Consider the following 19,526-nt stretch of genomic DNA (forward strand, 5'->3'; position numbering starts at 1 on the left):
ACTGCAGTGTCTGTCACCCTCTCTGCTCCCACATGGTCAGGGGCATTTTGGTAGCCATTCTCCCCTCGTGTCCCCTTCCCTTCCTGAGCCAGGAGTCCTGCAGAGCAGCAGCTGCCAGAGCTGGGAGCTGGGCAATGCTTGTCCAGAAGCTCCCCAGCAGGACTGTGCCACAAAACTGAAGGGTAATTGCCCTGCTTTCCATTAACATGGCCCTGTCCCACCCCTGGCATTTCCTGGCGTGGGTGGCAGCGCACAGGAGTGTGTCAGTGACACCTGCAAAGGCCTGTCCCTGCTGGGTGCTGGTGATGGCACCTTTGCCATTTGCTCATCCAGGATTTGGGAGGGAGAAGCCAGGAATCAGGGAGGGCCCCATCAGGGGCAACATTGTGCCTTTGGCAGCAGCTGGAAAGAGAAAGTGAGAGATGTGATGTGAAAACAGGAACACCAGAATTCTTCTCGTGGCTCCCTTCTGGGCTCGGGCTGAGCCACGCGCCTGGAGTGCCACCAGGGTCCGCGCCGTGGAACGAAGGAAAAACACAGCCACCTCACAGGGATCACACAGCTGCAGTTCAGTCGCCCCTGAGGGGCCACCCTGAGCCACGTGCCCAGCTGTGACACCGACACACCTGTCTGCAAGGAGCCCCTGGGCAGGGCCTGTCCCCAGGGCTGGGGGCCACTGCTCGCTCTCCTCGCCAGGAACATGGCTCTGAGCCGGGGTGGGACATTCACATCTTCATCTCAGCCCATCAGCCGGGGAGGGATCCATCAGAGTGAGGGTGGAATCGCAGTGTCCCCCGGTCCCTGGGGCTTGGGAGAGAAGCAGAGATTTGGGCAGAGCGTTTCTAAGGGTCGGATCCAGCAGGATGGGTCATCGGGAAAGAATCAGGGTCTGTGTGTGTATGTCAGTGGGTTTGGAGCAGGAGGAGGCTGCTCTGAGGGCAGATCTTGAGCTGGGGGTGAGTCAGGAGCTGAGGATGCCTGAAGACAGCAGAGCCTCAGAGCAGGGAGCAGCTGGAGTCTGCCCTGCCCTAGGATCACCTGAGCTCTGCTGCACCATGGAGTAGCTCCAGAGGGTGAACTTTGGGAGAGCCTCTCTCTGTGCCGGCACTGACGGGCGACAAACCAGCAGCAGCAGCAGCGTTTCCTCGTAAGCACTGGAGAGGAACTGCGAGGATAATGTCCCTTAAAGTAGCTGACAGGCCTGCTTTTCCTCAAGTCCCTGGAGAGGGTGGAGAGCAGTTAAGACGCAGCAGCTGTGTTTGTTTTTTCTTCATTTATATATTTTTTTCCCCCAGCAAAGTGCCGGGTGTTAATTCCTCTTGATTTGCTCAGCACAGCCCAGTTTGGAGAGGCCGTCCCTGGAACAGGGCTGATTAGCCTCCTCTCCAGTGTGCATCACCCAAACAGCCACTAATGACACTTTATCCCAACTGCGTGCCTCTCGCTGAGGCTGTAGGGAATTCGGCTGGAATTGTGCAGTCAATTACACAAACTTGGGGCAGCCAGAGTCCAGAGCCTTCTGTCAGGCCCTCTGCCCAGCCAGGGGGGAGGTTGCTCTCGTGGCGTGGAGTGAATGAATGCAGTGCTGAGCTCTGCGTGTCCCCTGAGCCCGGCACTTCCCTGTCCCTGTATCTCCCAGTGTCCCTGTGCTGGAGCATCCATGGCAGGTGCAAAGCCAGCACCTTCCTCTCCGTTCCCATCCACTCCTGCATGCATAGGAAGGGTGACAAGGGCTGTGTACAGGCGGACAGAGGAGAAAAACTCATGATCCGAGTGAAAAATGCGTGATCCAGGGTGGTTGTTCCTCCTCCAGTGTTCCTCCCTGCAGAAATGGGGGTGAGCCCTGGTCCTCTGCACTGCGAGCTCCCTCCCCAGCTCTGTTCCCTGCCGGCAGTCACAGACATCCCACAGGAGCCTCTTCGGCTGATAAATCACCTCAGGCTTGTGGGAAGGACAGATAAGAACTTTCTCTTCAGCTCTCTTCCCTCCAGACCTAAAAGACACGTCGGTATTTTGTGTTGAGCATGAGGCAGAGCCAGTCCAGCTCTGGAACGGGGAAGAGGTGCAGGAGGGGAGGGCAGCAGGATGCAGGGGGCTCCTGTGGAAGGAGACAGAAGAAGGGAGAGCTGGGAAAGGCTGTGGCATTCCCGGCTCTGTCCTGGCACGGGAAAGGCTGTGGCATCCCCGGCTCTGTCCTGGCATGGGATTGTCTGTTTGATCTTCAGGGGCTGTTGTCAGATCAGTTAAATGTGCCAAGCAGCGGCGTTTGTCACATTTTTTGGGCTGTCCATGCAGCAGTTCACCCCATGATGGGTGGGAAGAGGGCAGCTGCCCTCCAGGGAATGTTAGGGATCCTCCCTGGATCTCCTCAGTGACACTGCTGGACGTGAGCTGCAAGCACACCATGATGATGCTTCTCAGACATTTTGCCCCTCTCCTTTTTGCTCTTCAAGGTCACTTGAGCAGCTGGCAGGGAAGGAAGAACCCAGCCCACTTTGGGAAGGTGGAAAAAACCCTTCCGCTCCATCTTGGCTGGCTGTGAGTGCTGGGAATGCAGGCGGCACGGTCTGGAGCCAGGCTGGAGCATGTTCCTCTGGCCTTTAGCCTCTCCTCCTGCCCTCCCCGAGCCACAGCACGCGGCAAACTCCTCCAGGAGCCCCTGCCTTTGCAGCAGCCTTATCTCCGAGCACTCTCCCTTTATCTGCAGCCTTCAGCCTGGCCGCGCTGCACGGAGGGCTGATGGGGACCGCAGCTGCTGGCAGCAGCTCCCGTCCGCTGCTGGGAAGTGGGAGCTCTCTGGACCCTGCTCGCAGCCCCTGTGCAACTGCACAGCCAGGGCACAGGGACCCCTGCTGCTCTTGGAGCTTCCCCAGCCCTGCGGAAAGCAGCCTCTGCCCCTTGGGGTGTCAGTGACATGCCAGAGCAGGGACCTCAAACGCCTGAGCAGCCACGGCCTCCTTGCACCCTCCTGCACCCTCCTGCTCCTGGGTGCCAGCGCACCCTGGGCTCCCGGGAGGGTGCTCTGCCCCTTCCTTGCCTGAGGAGCGCTGCCCCAGGACGTGCTGCTCCTGCAGCCTTCCCTTCCGCCCCCGCAGGCTCTCCAGGCAGGGGGGTAGAGGCGCAGAGCGCAGCTGCTGACCCTGAGCAGCTAACGGGGGATTGGGAAGGGAGAGGAGCCGCTGCCACAATCAGTGCAGCAGTGCCTGTTTTGATTAGCCAGCAATTTTTCTGGTCATTTGGAGAACAAAATTCGCCTGCCTGCGCTCCCTCCTTCCTGGGGGAGACATGAGCTGTTGGATGCCGCCCCAAAACTCTCTCTGCTGTCTGGGTGGTGGGGAGAAACCGTTCTGTGGGGAGAGGAGGCTGTTTCCACAGCGATTGGAGTGGACAGCCCAGGCTCAAAGGGCTGGAGGATGTTTTCTCGCAGCCAAGGCCTTTCCTCAGCGGGAGTGCTGGACACCAGCCCCCCGCACCGGGGCTTCTTGCTGCTGCCATCCTGGTTTGCAGCTGGTGCAGAGCTCGCTGTGCCTCCAGCCAACACCCAGGGCCTGAGGCCGGCGCTTCCGCGCTCGGTGCAGCCAGGAAGGTGGGAAGGGACACCGATGTGCCAGCTCAGTTGACAGCTGGCACGGAGCAGGGGATGTGCTGATGGAAGGGAGGCAGCTGCCAGCTTCACATGCCAGCGCTGGCAGCGGAGAAGTGACAGGACACGGCGCCAGGAACAAGCGGGGCTGGCGTGGGGAAGAGCCTGGGGCAGCGCCGTGGGAGGGCTAGTGCGTGACCCCGGGATGAAGCCCAGGTGGCTGCCTGGGGGGTGTCACTGCAAGGGCAGCAGTGTCCGAGTCCTTGCAGCCTCCTGGGAGCGGGACAGCCAAGCCGTGCCCTCCCTGCTTCCTGCTGGCAGCCCTGGGAGCCAGGTGTGCCGGGCTTGGCTCCCGCAGCAGGGACACGGCCACGCCTCCCGGGATGGCCAGGAGAGATCCCGCTGCTTCCTGGAGCCGTGGTCAGCGCTGGGAGCAGAACATCCCCTCCTCCTGCCCGTGCGGGGTGTGGGGCTGAGCCCTCAGCACAGCCCCGCTGGCCCCGCTGTGGTGACAGCACGGACTGGCCTCCCTCGGCTGCGTGCTGGCCCGGTCTGTCCCTGCCTGGCATTGCCGGCCTTCCATTGGTGGCTTTGCCAGGCTTGCCAGGTCACTTTGGCTGCCCTGAGCCACAGCCAGGACGTGCTGGGTTGGGCAGACCCAGGTGCAGCCACAGCTGCCCACAGGAGCCTCCTGTGCTCCCCATCAGCCCTACATGACGTGGGCTCCTGCCTTTCCCTTAGCAAGGTGATGCTGCTTGGCATGGAAGCAGGGAATTCCAGACCGGTTTGGGTCAGGAGGGACCTTAAAGCTCATCTGTTCCACTCCCCTGCCATGGGCAGGGACACCTTCCAGTAGCCCAGGGTGCTCCAAGCCCCGTCCAGCCTGGCCTTGGACACTGCCAGGGAAGGGGCAAAGACCCCTGCAGTCAGTATTTTGCCTGGAGGTTCAGTTTAGGGTTTCCTCTGATTGCATCCCAATACATTCTGCTCCAGCCCCTTCACCTCATCCCTCACGTTCCTCAACACTTCCCTCCTCACCTCCCTTTTGCCATCCAGCAGATCTGAAGAAGAGACAATCACCAAATTCCTTGTCAGAAGTGTTTGCATCCTCCACAGTATCTGGAGCACGGCTGGAATCCGTAATGCAATCCTAATGTTCAGATCATCTCTTGTCTCTGTGCTAGGGAGTGACAGAGCTCAGCTTCAAACACCAACCCCTCATTAAACATTTGAACACCACTCCGATCCTTCCAGAGCCTGGGGTTCCTGGTGGTTTAGGGAGATCCACACTAATAACTGCGACATCAGGCATCTGTTCCTGGCTCCATTTTCCGTCCTCCCACTGGAGGCTGTGCAATATTTCATCCCTCAGGTTATTTTGTGTAGTGCTCTTGGGAGTGCCCACACCCATCCGTGCGCTTCCGAGCAAATTCCCTGGAGGAAGTCGCCCGTTCCTAGGAGGTCATGAGGAGAAACTTCACTGAATTCCCAGCTCTCACCCACCAGGGACACTGAACTCTGGAATACGATGGTGCTGTGAATCCAGGTTTAGTGGAAGGAGGCAAACTCTTACGCTCTGTAAGAGTTCATTAAAGATTGACTCTTCTTTTTGTAATTAAATTTGACACAAAAGGTCATGCATGTAGAGGTTTCAAGGGTATGGGACACGGACCTGGGATCCCAGGGCTCTGAGCCCCAAACTGGCAGGCCAGACACACATCTGGGGTCTTCCATCCAGGCTTGGAAATCTGCAGAGGTCAGGTTTAGTGCCCTGCATTTGCTTCATGCCATGCTCAGCCTAACCTTGGTTTCTTGGTGTTCAGAGGCTGTTGGGAAGCCCTAAAGCTGTGGCTTTTGGAACAGCCCAGCTCCCTCACCCCGCGTTGCTCTGGCAGAGCTCCTCACATGCAGCCTAATCCCAGCTCCCGTTGTGGAGGGGAGAGCACTGTAAGCACAAAGACAGAGCTTCTTTCCTGGTATTATTTGAACCAGGAACTCATTGAGTGCCAGAGCTTTCCAAAAGGAGTATTTAATGTTGCCTGGGAAGTGTCCCTCGTGCCCTGCTGGTCTCCTTGCCTGATCCCATATGGAGCAGCTGCTCCTGCGCTCTCCATCCTCTGCCTGGCATGTCCTGATTCCCATTTCTTGCTCTGCCAAAGCTTTCCGGGGTCAGGGATCCGGCTTCATTCATAATCGTCTGACACTGAACTATAATTCCACCTTGCGTTGGAAGTGGTCTTGGAAAAGACACCTGTTCTGGGAAATGCAGAGCACTGGAGCCTTCTCCATCCCTCTTGCAGCAGGGCTTGCACTCAAGGGCACAGATCCATCCCTGCTGACTTTTTTGGGGGAGAAAAGGCAGTGTCAGCCCTCCTCGATTCCTGCTGTGGGTCTGAACCTGTCCTGGAGTCCCAGCTTGTGTGGGATCTGCGCTGTGTCAGTACAAACCCAGGCACGGAGCAGCCTTCATGGAATCACGGGCTCACAGAGCAGTTGGGCTGGACCTTAAAGATCATCCAGTTCCAGCCCCTGCCACGGGCAGCACACCTTCACTCCCACAGCGAATGGGCCGAGTGCTTTCCTTGGCACAGCTCCCACTCACAGCTCTGGAGAGGTCAGCACTGAGGCTGACCAGCAGCCAGGAGCGATTCCCTGATCCCCTGAGCCCTCCGGAATCCATCACTGCTGGTGGGGAGCCGGTGCTGCAGCCAGGAGCGATTCCCTGATCCTCTGAGCCCTCCGGAATCCAGCACTGCTGGTGGGGAGCCGGTGCTGCAGCCAGGAGCGATTCCCTGATCCCCTGAGCCCTCCGGAATCCAGCACTGCTGGTGGGGAGCCGGTGCTGCAGCCAGGAGCGATTCCCTGAGCCCCTGAGCCCCTGAGCCCTCTGGAATCCATCACTGCTGGTGGGGAGGCAGTGCTGCAGCCAAGAGCGATCCCCTGAGCCCTCCGGAATCCAGCACTGCTGTTCGGGAGCCGGTGCTGCAGCCAGGAGCGATCCCCTGAGCCCCTGAGCCCTCCGGAATCCATCACTGCTGGTGGGAGCCGGTGCCGCAGCCGCTGCCAGGGCTGGAACGGGGTGTGCCCCACATCGCCAGGGCTCAGCGGGGCCCTGTCCTGCGTTCCAGGGCAGATGCACAGCCCGGAGCCTCTGGAGGCACGGGCAGCGTGGCTCTGCAGGGCCCAGGGCTGGAGCAGCCTCTCTCTCCCCCACGGAATGCCTGAGTGGACCCGCAGCGGTGCTGAGAGCGGAGGCTGGGCCGTGCAGCTGCTGGAATGACCAGTGCTGCCACTCCTGGGGGCTTCATTCCCCCAGGCCATTTCGCAGTGCTGCTACCAGCAGTTTTTCTCTTCCTTTTTCTGATGGGGGCAATGTTTCCTGCTGCTGGCCGGGGGGTTCGCAGCAGTGGGGTGGTGTTAAACCAGCGGAGAATGATCCAGACTAGAGAGGGCAAGGCAGGACAGGAGCAGTGAGCAGGTTTTGGATTCCCACAGGACTGAGTTTCCTTCAAACTGAACAAGAACCGAGCAGAGTAAACACGAGCACTTAAAGCAGCCCCACTCGTGTTTTGTAGTGGAGCTTCTCTGTAGAAGCTGCTTCTCTGTGACTTCTTCCCTTCTGCTCCTCTGCTGGAGGGGATGAAAAGAGAGCAGGGATTGAGGGAGCGCAGGGTGGAGACAGGCGCTAAAAATAATATAAATGGCCATTGTAAGTTACCAGAGTCTAAAAATACTCCAATTTTACTTACTTTGGCTACTTCTACATCAGAGAGTAAAGCGAATTCAGAGAAATCTGATGAGAACAACCTGGAAGAAAGGAAAAGCTTGGCATTCTTTCCTTGAAGGGGAAGGGATTAAAAGAAAAAAACCAAAAACGTGTACAGTAATAATAACAGCAGCAATAATCAGCTAGAAAAAGATGAGTGCTGTATTTATTTTTCCTGCTATATTCAGCAAAGATAGGGGCAGCCAATGAAATTGGGAAGGCAGCAAATTCCAAAAGCAGTCCAGGCAACACTCCTGGAGACAGCAGCTGTGCAGCCACGGGAGCTCCTTCCGCAGGGAACCCCTTCCAGGGGCACTTTGGGGGTTCCTGGAGCCCCTTCCCCAGGGAACCCCTTCCAGGGGCACTTTGGGGGTTCCTGGAGCCCCTTCCCCAGGGAACCCCTTCCAGGGGCACTTTGGGGGTTCCTGGAGCCCCTTCCCCAGGGAACCCCTTCCAGGGGCACTTTGGGGGTTCCTGGGAGCTCCTTCCGCAGGGAACCCCTTCCAGGGGCACTTTGGGGGTTCCTGGGAGCTCCTTCCGCAGGGAACCCCTTCCAGGGGCACTTCGGGGGTTCCTGGGAGCTCCTTCCCCAGGGAACCCCTTCCAGGGGCACTTTGGGGGTTCCTGGGAGCTCCTTCCGCAGGGAACCCCTTCCAGGGGCACTTCGGGGGTTCCTGGGAGCTCCTTCCCCAGGGAACCCCTTCCAGGGGCGGCACTTTGGGGGTTCCCAGGAGCTCCTTCTCCAGGGAACCCCTTCCAAGGGCGGCACTTTGGGGGTTCCCAGGAGCTCCTTCCCCAGGGAACCCCTTCCAGGGGCACTTCGGGGGTTCCTGGGAGCTCCTTCCCCAGGGAACCCCTTCCAGGGGCACTTCGGGGGTTCCTGGGAGCTCCTTCCGCAGGGAACCCCTTCCAGGGGCACTTTGGGGGTTCCTGGAGCCCCTTCCCCAGGGAACCCCTTCCAGGGGCACTTTGGGCGTTCCCGGGAGCTCCTTCCCCAGGGAGCCCCATCCAAGGGCAGCACTTTGGGGGTTCCTGGGAACTCCTTCCCCAGGGAACCCCTTCCAGGGGCACTTTGGGGGTTCCTGGAGCTCCTTCCCCAGGGAAAACCATCCAAGGGCGGCACTTTGGGGGTTCCTGGGAGGTGTGGGGTAGACAAAAGGAATGATTCCGTGTGTGCGCTGGGCAAGGGGGGGTCAGGCCAGCGGAGGAGTGAATCAGGGCCCCATTCCCAGCGGGATTAACTCCAAGAGATGCTGCAGCAAAGCCGTTTTCAAAGGCAAATAGCAAAGGCGGGTAGGGTTATTGGGCGCTGTAGGGTTATTGGGAGCTGTAGGGTTATTGGGTGCTGGAGGTTTATTGGATGCTGTAGGGTTATTGGGAGCTGTAGGGTTGGGTGGGAGCTGTAGGGTTATTGGGAGCTGTAGGGTTATTGGGAGCTGTAGGGTTATTGAATCCTGTAGGGTTATTGAATGCTCTAGGGTTATTGGGGGCTGTAGGGTTATTGGGTGCTGTAGGGTTATTGGGAGCTGTAGGGTTATTGAGTGCTGTAGGGTTATTGGGTGCCATAGGGTTGGGTGGGAGCTGTAGGGTTATTGGGTGCTGTAGGGTTATTGAATGCTCTAGGGTTATTGGGTGCTGTAGGGTTATTGGGAGCTGTAGGGTTGGGTGGGAGCTGTAGGGTTATTGGGAGCTGTAGGGTTGGGTGGGAGCTGTAGGGTTATTGGGAGCTGTAGGGTTATTGGGTGCTGTCAGTTTATTGGATGCTGTAGGGTTATTGGGAGCTGTAGGGTTATTGGGAACTGTAGGGTTATTGGGAGCTGTAGGGTTGTTGGGAGCTGTAGGGTTATTGGGATCTGTAGGGTTATTGGGTGCTGTAGGGTTATTGGGAGCTGTAGGGTTATTGGGTTCTGTAGGGTTATTGGATGCTGTAGGGTTATTGGATGCTGTAGGGTTATTGGATGCTGTAGGGTTAATGTGAGCTATAGGGTTGGGTTGGAGCTGTAGGGTTATTGGGTGCTGTGGGGTTATTGGATGCTGTGGGGTTATTGGGTGCTGTAGGGTTTTTGGGTGCTGTGGGGTTATTGGGTGCTGTGGGGTTATTGGGTGCTGTGGGGTTATTGGATGTTGGGGTTATTGGGTGCTGTAGGGTTATTGGGTGCTGTGGGGTTATTGGATGTTGGGGTTATTGGGTGCTGTGGGGTTATTGGGTGCTGTAGGGTTATTGGGTGCTGTGGGGTTATTGGATGCTGTGGGGTTATTGGATGCTGTGGGGTCATTAAGAGCTGTTGGGTGTGTGCTGGTGGCCCATTTCTGGCGATGAGTCTCCAGGACAGGAATCCCAGGAATATGGAGGGGACCCCGTCCTCTGCCAGTCCCGGGCCTGAGGCCCCACTGCAGTCCCTGCCACAGCCCTGAATTGTGCCTGAACCCACAGCCCTGCCCAGCTGGTCCCGTTCCTGTCCCGGGGGTTATTGGGATGTTGGGCTGTTACACCCCTCACAGAGCTGTGCAAATCTCCTCCTTTTCCCTGGCTGGGGCTCCTGGGATTCCTGCCCTGCTCGCTATCACCAGGCAGCATTTCCTGCAGGATTTCTAATTACAAGGCAGCCTTTGGGGACTCTTCCTGCCCGGCCAATATTAATGGAGGGTTAGAATATTTTAGGTACACTTTAAATACTGCTTTTCAACATCTTTGTTCTGCCCGAGTACACCTTTTATATAATCTGTATAATCTATATACAGCCACAGCAGGAATTAATCCCTCATACTTTCATAAATATCATCTGGGCTGCTTGTTTGTTAAAAACCAGTTCTCCCTGCCCTAGATTCTTCAAGGAAATGAAGAATTCACCCGGCCCTTCCCCCTTTGCTCTCCTGCTGGGATGGGAGCAGCCTCTGGTGTGTGTCCCCAGGTTCTGGGAGGTGCAGGTTCTCGGGACTCCCTTTCCCGGTGCTGCTCCCGTGGGATTTGTCCCCTCTCAGGTGCAGCAGGAAAAGGCTCCATTGCTGTTGTTGCCCCAGCAGAGTGGGAGGACATCCGTGTTGCTGTCACTGGTCCCGGGCCGCCTGTGACGTGTGGCACTGCGGTAGAACACGCTGGTGTCAGCCTGGGCAGGGCAGCTGTCCCCGTTGAGGTCCCCGGAGGTGATCCAGCCCTTGCTGGGTGTTCTCACACTCGTCTCTGTCGGGGCAGCTGAGAAAAGCCCAGCGCTGGCAAAGCCACTGGAGTTTGTGCTGCCCGTGCCCACAGCCTGGCACAGCTCCTCCCGATCCCTGCATGGCTGCAGCCAGGGATTCTGTCCCTGGGCTGGGCAGTGCCCCCGTCCTTTCTCCTGCCCTTCCTGATGTGCAGGAAGAGCCAAGAGTGCCCAGAGTGGATCCCTGTGCGGGCGAGGGCTCAGCCGGGTCACAGCCAGGCCGCGGTGCTGAGCACCCTCTGCCCCCTGAGCTGTGCCCACGCTCTGCCCCGTGGCACAGGAAACATTCCCCGCCCCAGGCCTGCCAGGAGCTGCCTTCCCTGGCTGTTACAGCCCCTGGCAGCATCCCAGGAGTCCCGGCTGGAAGTTGTGCCTGGTTGCCGTGGCTGTAATGGAATTAGAGCGCAGGATTGAGTTAGGCGAGAGCGCCCTGCGTCCCTGCAGAGCACGGAGCATCCTGGCAGCCTGTGCCAGGCTGGAGCAGCCACAGGCCCTGCTTCGGGACAGGAAATAATCAAATAGAAACCCAGGGCTGTGCCAGGGCCTCACCTGCCTGCGCTGCCCCCGCTGTGCCCACCAGGGAGAATTTTTCACAGGCAAACGGGTGCCTGCTCCTTTTGGGGAGTGCAGTTTCGGCTCTCGCCTTCCCCTGCGCTCCTGCAGACGCCCAAACTGGGCTAGCAGAGGGCTAACAAGCGTGGGCTTTGCTGGCCTGATTGAAGTGCAGGTAGCGTTAAAGAAACGCTGGCAATTGATCAAGAGCAAACTGCAGGAGTTCTTTAGTTCTTGCTCCAGGGCAGGACCTGATGAGTTCGCATTCTGTCTGTCTCGGCTGTTCATTGTACGGATCCCTACTGGGATTTTAAAAATCTGCTCTGAATTTTGAACTAGACAATGCAGGTGGGACCGAAAGGAATAAGAAAGCAAAGGTCGCTGCTGATTCCTTTCTCAGGTTGGGAAGGAGGGCTGTTCCACGGGATTCTGAGGAGCCAATTCCCCGTCTCATTTAAGAGCCTGTTTTCGTGACGTGGCCGTGTTCCTGCCGTGTCCTGGTGTGTGTTTATGGACACAAACAGAGCTGGCAGTCCCTGGTTCCCGTGTCAGGCTCTGCGTGGGGCCAGGGGGCTCCTGTGGCACACCAGGCATTCACTGAGGCCTCTCTCAAGTGCTGCAGAGGGAGCATCGGCTGAGCTCCGAGACAACAGCTCTGAAACAACGAGTGATTTCATTCACTGGCGTTTAACTTCTGCCTCCTGCTCAGAGACCTCCACCGCTTCTGGAGCTGGCACCTTGTGGCACTCAAACAGCTCCCAGAGAGCCATGGCATAGCCCAGCTTTGGGAAAAGGGTTGAGATCCCCTTCCTTGGCACAGCTCTGTAATGTCCTCGCTGGAAACAGCTCCGGGGAAAGGCTGGCACTGCCCTGGGTGATGCCACAGCCTGGTCAGGGGCAGGGCTGGCACTGCCCTGGGTGATGCCACAGCCCGGTGAGCCCTGCCAGCAGGGTTTGCCCGGTGCTGCTCCCAGCCAGCTGCCTGCACTGACCGTGGCCTGGAGCTCGGGGCATTCCAGGTGTTTTCCCTCAGCCTGGGGAGGTTTTGCCCAGAGCGCAATGAGCCCTCCTGGCACAGGCTGCAGCCTCACCTGCAGCACCCGGGGCAGGCATCCATCACCTCCCCGTGCTGCTGCGTTCCCTGTTCCGGGGGGAACCCTGCCCTGAGCCAGCACGGAGCCTGGCACTGCCCTGCACACCTCTCAGCGCCCCTCTGGAGCCATCCCCAGCCCTCCAGGCCCCAGTTTCCAGCCACCTGTGTGCCTTGTCCCTTTCTCGGGGATTTAAGCCTCCTTTCCCCTGAGCAGCCCAGATATTCCTTTCCCTGGGCACATCTATGTATAGCTCTTGGGCAGGGCAGACCTTTTGTCTGGTGACTGTGGTCATTCTGAACCGTCCAAAAAAGCCCATGACCTATTTCCAGCAGTGATTCACTGCAAGCCTCTCAGAGAACTGCAGTTCCCAGAGGTGCAGATAAGAGCCACAAGAGATTAGAGGCAGCCTCAGCAGGTGAGATATCTAATTCCTCTTGACAGCAAGACACCCAACCCCTTTACAGCTCTGGGGTCCTGTTTTCCTTCCCTTTTTCCGAAAGCTGTGGAAAACCTGAGCTGGGGGAACATAAACCGCACGGAAAAGCAAAGGAGAGCTTCCTCCAAAGTCACAGAGCTTCCGGAAAGAGCCCTGGCCCCAGTCCTTGTGTCGCTGCTCCCGGGAGGTGACAGTGCCACCGTCCTTCCTGCCGCTGCTGTCTCACAGCCAGGGCGGTCTCACACTCGCGGAGCCACAGCCCAACCCCAAATGTTTAAACCAAAAGGTTTAAAGGGAACCGTGCGGGAAACACGGTCGTTTCGAGTTGTGCCGGAAAATATTTTTAAAAGTCTGTGTCCCGTTGCCGTGGTGACAAAAGTTCTTCAAACGATGAAGATTAAAGTCTAGGCTGGGAATGGTGGCATGGGGAGAGGAAGGGGGGCTGCTGTCATGACAACCTCAACTCCGAGAGTGCAAGAGGCAAAACACACGGTGGTGGCAGGATCTTGGGGGTTTATATATATCCATAAACATCTGCCAGCTATGCCAGCCTTCTCAGTGCTAATTACTCCTGCTAGTTCACCTTTCTCTGCTGTCAATATTTTCCAGGAGACAGAAGTCTCGGAGGGAGAAGGCAAGAACATACCTTTTTTTCCCCCTTCCCTTCTGCACAGGCTTTGTGCTGTTCTCTGTCTCCATCCCCTGAGCTCCTACCTGGGGAAGAGCTTCCAGTGGCCAGGAGCAAGAGTTAAATCATCTCAGGAGGAGCTGGAGGCTCGCACGGTGCCCTTAGAGAGCTTTCCAGCCCCGGGCAGCGGCAGGAGCAGCGCCCTGCCTTGCACACACACACTGAGGCTCTTCCTCCTGGGGCCTGGCTCACCCACAGCCCACAGGCAGCAGATCAGAGCTGCCAGCCCGAGCTTTGGCTCAGCACTTTGCCCTCAGCTTCCAGGGCAAGAGGCTTTTCCCTGCCGTGTGCCCCGCTGGCCTCTCCGGAGCAGCGGAGCTCGGGCGTCGCGTGGAGGTTGGGAGCAGCAGGTTCATGTCAGCACAGCCCCCCGAGCCCCGCCGGGGGAAGCTGCCGCGGAGCACGAGGGCTGATCGCATTCCGAGCGTAAAATGTGCTTGGCTGTCTCCGCTACCACCTGGGCCCCGGAGCCCTGCCCTGCGAGGGGCTGCTCCGGGCCCACGGCCCCGGCCCTTCCCGAGCGGCAGCCCCGGCGCAGGGCAGCGTCAGCAGCTCTGCTGGCAGTGCTTACGGCACTGGGTGCCCAGCAAGCAGAAGGAGACACCCCAAACTCTTGCCTTCGTCTCAAACTCCCTCTCGTGTGTCAGGAGCATTAATCCGCAAACACCAGAGGTTTATGTCCGAAAAAGAGACAGAGGGGTTCTGTTACTTGATTCGAATAAAGGGAGAGGCCATGGGGCATTCCCCCTGGGGTCTCTCCAATTTTTGGAGGGCGCAGCCTCTTTTTATCCCAATTTCCCGACCGCATTTCCCTCTCTCTTTCCCCATTGGCTGAGGTACTCGAGAGGCACAGCCTTCCTGGAACACCTAATGTTCGATGCCTCGAACATCTTTGTATAATTTAGTGGCTAGAACAGCATTTTTTCCGTTCTTCCAAAGAAAAGAACGTGTAGAAATGTGTCCGTTCTTCCCAAAGAAGGACGTGTCCATTCTTCACCAAAACCCTAGGAGTTGCTCAGGACAGGAGTCAAACTGGATTATATTTTGCCGCATCTTAAGCGTGACATCCCATGGAGAATGAATAGGAAGTTGGGGAGGGTGAGGAAGGAGCAAGGGGAGGGGGATGATGCATTTCCCACAGCAGCATCGGGAGAGGGGAAAGAGCAGCCGAGACGCTGCCGTGCCTTGCGCCGCACCCTCCGTCACCCCACAGGCGGAGCTCCTGCGGGAGCGCCCTTGCCTTGCCAGCCCCGATTGCTGTGCATGCTTGAGGTGGCCACGGTGGCTCTGTGTGTGCCCGGGGCTGGCTCTGTGTGCCCAGACTGGCTCAGGGCTGGCTCTGTGCGCTCAGGGCTGTGCCCAGGGCTGGCTCTGTGTATGCCCGGGGCTCGCTCTGTGTGAGCCCAAGGCTGGCTCTGTGTGAGCCCAAGGCTGGCTCTGTGTGCCTGGCTGTGCCCAGGGTTGGCTCTGTGTGTGTTCAGGTCTGGCTCTGTGTGCCCAGACTGGCTCAGGGCTGGCTCTGTGCTCTCAGGGCTGTGCCCAGGGCTGGCTCTGTGTATGCCCGGGGCTCGCTCTGTGTGAGCCCAAGGCTGGCTCTGTGTGTGCCCGGGGCTCTCTCTGTGTGAGCCCAAGGCTGGCTCTGTGTGCCTGGCTGTGCCCAGGGTTGGCTCTGCGTGTGTTCAGGGCTGGCTCTGTGTGCCCAGACTGGCTCAGGGTTGGCTCTGTGTGTGCCCGGGGCTGGCTCTGTGTGCCCAGACTGGCTCAGGGCTGGCTCTGTGTGTGCCCAAGGCTGGCTCTGTGTGCCCGCCTGTGCCCAGGGCTGGCTCTGCGTATGCCCGGGCAGGTTTGTGCTCCTGGGGAAGCCCACCCTGCCAGCTCCGTGTTCTTTGTCTGGCCCTCGCTGCAGCCTCCCAGGATGGGGCTGCACATGGGGGCTCCCAAACCCTTCCCCTCGCCTGGCTGTGTCGGTCAGGACTCATGCCGGGTGTGGGGAAGGTGACACCTGGCACTGATGCCCAGGTCACCCACACCTGCTTTCTCAGTGAGCTGCCTTCAGCTCGCACATTGGCTGGAACGAGCTCGTGGTCCAGGCTGGGTGGGTGTGGGTGACCCCCAGCGCCGCAGGGACTCAGCACAGCCACCCTCGGTGAGCTGGCCTAACAGGACTGTAGGCTCAGGAGAGCTCTTTGCAGCACCCACCCGTCCCTGTCTATCGGCAGATTAACACCGGCGGTGAGAAGGCAGCTAATGCCTCTGAGAGGAAATGGATCTTTACCTCTGGTATCTTCAAAAGCCAAGGAGAGCGAGGCAGGCTGAAAGGCGTGTCAGCTTCCTTCCCCACAGCCCACAAATACTCCTCCTAAATGTGGGTGAACATGTCTTTCCTCACAGAGAACAACCTGAACGCTGACCCTGGGGCACTCGCAGCAGCATGTGAGCCTGTTTTCATTCTCTAAAGAGATCTGCGTTTCCTCCTCAGCCCCGTGGGGTGTTTAAGCCAGAAATGAAGAGCAAATTCTTTGCTTTCCATTAAGCTGGAGCAGGGTCACAGCTCCTTGGTTATCCCCAGGGGGTTTATCCCAGTTGTGTACTAGCCATGGTGTGGGCACAGATCCCAGCCCTGGCTGGGCACCAGCGGGATGTGGAGCTACAGCGCTCCCGCTCCGTTGGCAGTGCGTTGGCAAAGGGCCGCGGGCAGCGGCAGTGCCTCCCCGTGGAGCAGAATCCGCCCAGGAGCCCGGCATGGCAGCGACCCTGCCGGAGCCAGCGCTCCGATGGGGGGCTCGCCCTGGTTCCCGTTGGCATCATCGGGGTGCCGCTGCCCCAGGGCCCCCAGAGCCCCACAAAGCCCTTGGATCCGGGCACAGCAGCTCCAGAGGGTGGCAAGCCAGCAGTGGCATCCCAGAGCAGGTGGGCACTCACACCCGGCCCAGCTGTGCACTCACACCCGGCCCAGATGTGCACTCACACCCGGCCCAGCTGTGCACTCAGACCCCGGCCCAGCTCTGCACTCACACCCGGCCCAGATGTGCACTCAGACCCCGGCCCAGCTCTGCACTCACACCCGGCCCAGATGTGCACTCACACCCAGCCCAGCTGTACACTCACACCCAGCCCAGCTCTGCACTCATACCCAGCCCAGATGTGCCCTCACACCCAGCCCAGCTGTGCCAGCAGAGCCGGGCACAGGGGCTGTGCCGTGGGCTGGGCTGGGCCTGGCAGGGTGTGCCCGGAGCAGCCGCTGCCCTGCCCAGTGCTGCCCCAGGATGTCCCCATGGACACGGTAGCCCCATGGCCCCAGCCAGCCTGCAGCAGAGGGATGGTGGTGGCCCCAGAGGGATGGTGGTGGCCCCGGCCAGCTGAAGCCGAGGGATGGTGGCCCCGGCCAGCTGGAGCCAAGGGATGGTGGTGGCCCCAGATGGATGGTGGTAGCCCCAGAGGGATGGTGGTGGCCCTGGCCAGCTGGAGCAGAGGGATGGTGGTGGCCAGCTTGGAGCAGAGGGGTTCTGGTGGCCCCAGAAGGATGTTGGCCCTGGCCAGCCGCAGCAGAGGGATGGTGGCCCTGGCCAGCCGCAGCAGAGGCGTTCTGGTGGCCGTGGTTTGGCCAGCGCCCGAGCCGGCTGCCCGCACAGAGCACAGGCCCAGTTCACACACAGCCCTGACTGGAGGCACTGGCAGGGCCGGCCCCGCTTCTCCACGGCGTCCTTGGTCCCTCCCAGCGCTGAGGCCGTGGCAGCGCTGCTGCAGGGGGGCTTCAGGGCGGCCTTTCGGGTTCCTTCTGGTGGCATCCCGCCAGCTCGTTCCACAGACACGGGATTTCCAACATGGAGCTCTTACATAACCAGGAATGACTTTCTGAGGGAACTTTTGCTCCTCCCGCTTTCCCAAGCTGCCCTTTCCAAAAGAATGGCAAGGTGTCCTTTGGCTGGAAGGACAGCCCTGATCTTGTAGCAGGGATGCTGAAGCCAGAGCCGGTTTTGGTCTGTCAAAACCAGGGCTATTAACTCTATCCAAGAATATCCTGTGAATGTGAATCCACACTCGGCTCCCTTCTCCCAGTGCAGGCAGCAGAGAGACAGGAAGCACAGGCAGTGCTGGGGCGGAGGGAGCTCTGCTGCCCTGGGACCCAGCCTGGCTTGCGTTACACCAGGACACAAAGTCCCGAGTGTTCCTGATGGAAAGCAGAGAAGCTGCAGTCACCACTCACGTTCCTGTGCTCGTGCAGGGCCCAGCTCTTCTGGAATGTTCCTGGCCCTCCTCTCCCTGGTGAGCCAGGGAAGTGCTGGAGGGCACTCCAGAATTCCCCGCAACACCAGCACCTCTTTGCAGCAGGAGCCTCTCAGTGGCAGGCGTTTGTTCCCAGCCCTGCACAGTTCCTCCCGCATGCTACGCTTCCTGTTTTCCTCCCGCACGGGAATGCAGATGTATTCCAGGGAGCGGGCAGGAGCTGGGGGCTCCTGAGACCTTCGGAACCGGAGCTGTGTGGCCCGCAGCTCGGACACTGGCAGCCCATAATCGTAATCACTGCTGGCAGTCCCTGAGCCACAGTGCAGCTCCTCCTCGGGTGCCGCAGCCCGGCTGTGTCACCCTCAGGGCTCTGCTCCCAGTCACAGTCCGCATCCCAAGGTGCAGAGCAGGAGCCGAATCCACCCTCTCCTCTCTCTTCCTGCACCGAATAAGAGCTCCCCGCCCTCCCCTGACTCGGATGGATCCCAGCCATCCTCTCAGAAGCTCCATATCCATCACCTGGTCCCTGAGCCATCCATGCCCTCGGGCTCTGCGCTCTGCTTTTCATCTATCACAGGAAGGAAGGCACTTCCTCAATCTGACAGGGCTTCTCCCTGGCCCCGGCTGGAGTTCCCTGGGTTACAGCAGGGCTGGAGCTCTTTGAAAAACACCCGGAGGTGTGAGAGGAAAAGTCATTAGCACAGAAAAACCCTGGTGGCACAAACGATCCTTCTGCAAACTGCTGCTCCAGCTTCATTAAAAGCACAGCCCCGGGCTCCCATTCCAACAGGATGGATTCGCTCTGGGTTATCTAAATGAGAATGATCATTTCTGCAGGGGGAGGAAAAAAGAGGAAAGCAGGAGGAATTATTCTGTATGAATTATGTGCTCAGCTTTCATACTGACCTATTGAGTCAGCAGTGAGAGCTGGATTTCCTAGAACGCCTTTCATGCTGGATTTTGGAGACGTTCTTCTTTTCACCCCCGAAAGATCACTCGAATGGCCTTTCTCACACCGGCAGCGTGGGCTCCAGCCCGGGTGCAGGGCAATAATGGAGTTAGCAGCAGTTATCCCAAGCATTCATCCTTCTGGCGTGGATTGGGCACGCGGGCATCGCCGTGGGCGTGTGACCCTGAGGCGGGGATGGCTGGTGTGGAACAGGCACTCAAACCGGACAGCAGCTCCCACAGCAGAGGGCTGAGCCAATTCCCGCTGGAAAAGTGCGATTCCTTCGCCTGGTAACAAAAGTTTTCTGCCGTTTTAGCTGCTGAGCTGCCTCCCTGCGGCACAAGGCCGATCTCTGGTGTGGGCAAAGGTGGCGGGCACACAGTGCCGCGGTGCTGGGAGGAGCAGGATTATCCCTGTTGGAGCAGCCAGGAGCTGTGTGGATTTGGCCACACATCAGGCAGCCTGTCCCCTGCGTCACAGGCCTCCCTGACACTCCTGTGCCTTGGAAGCTGACGCCCAGGCGAGGCACTTGCACCGCCCCGGATCGGGCCGTGTCCCGTCTGACCCGTAAGAAAGCCGTGTCTGTGGGTTTATTTCACACGGGAGGAACTGGCGGGTGAGGAACCCCAGCCCTCTGTGCCATGGTTCTCTTCCCCTCGCCCACCTGGGCAGGGGTGTAGCAGCAGGACCCAGGGAACACAAGAAAAGAGAGGAATCAGGTCCTCTTCCAGAAGCCTCTGCCGAGCTGGAGGCCGTTCCTTGTTGCATTTGAGCCGTGCAGAGACTGCAGCTGACATCCAGCACAAAGGCAGCTGCCACCGTGGGTCACGGTGTAACACATCCAGCAAGAGCAGGAATCGAAGAAGGGCATTGCAGCTCAAAGATGGAATGACAGAGTTTACTCCTGAGGAGTGGCTGATGGTCCAGAAATATTTGCAGCCAGCTTATTCTATAGAAGGAGTTACAGAGCTTTTAATGGTGAATGAGAGGACAAAGTCGCAGGGCAGGAGGGGTGACCGATGATGATTTTGTGT

The 19,526-nt window shown here is 58.8% G+C and overlaps 1 protein-coding gene across 1 annotated transcript in view; it reads left to right on the plus strand.

The window, feature by feature from the left end:
* The window catches only part of HCN4 (hyperpolarization activated cyclic nucleotide gated potassium channel 4), a 94,598-nt gene that overhangs the window by 38,810 nt on the left and 36,262 nt on the right, over window positions 1–19,526 (plus strand). The gene's annotated exons all lie outside the window — the stretch shown is intronic.

This window comes from Corvus hawaiiensis, chromosome 13, assembly GCF_020740725.1.
Source record: "Corvus hawaiiensis isolate bCorHaw1 chromosome 13, bCorHaw1.pri.cur, whole genome shotgun sequence".
Lineage (NCBI taxonomy): Eukaryota > Metazoa > Chordata > Aves > Passeriformes > Corvidae > Corvus > Corvus hawaiiensis.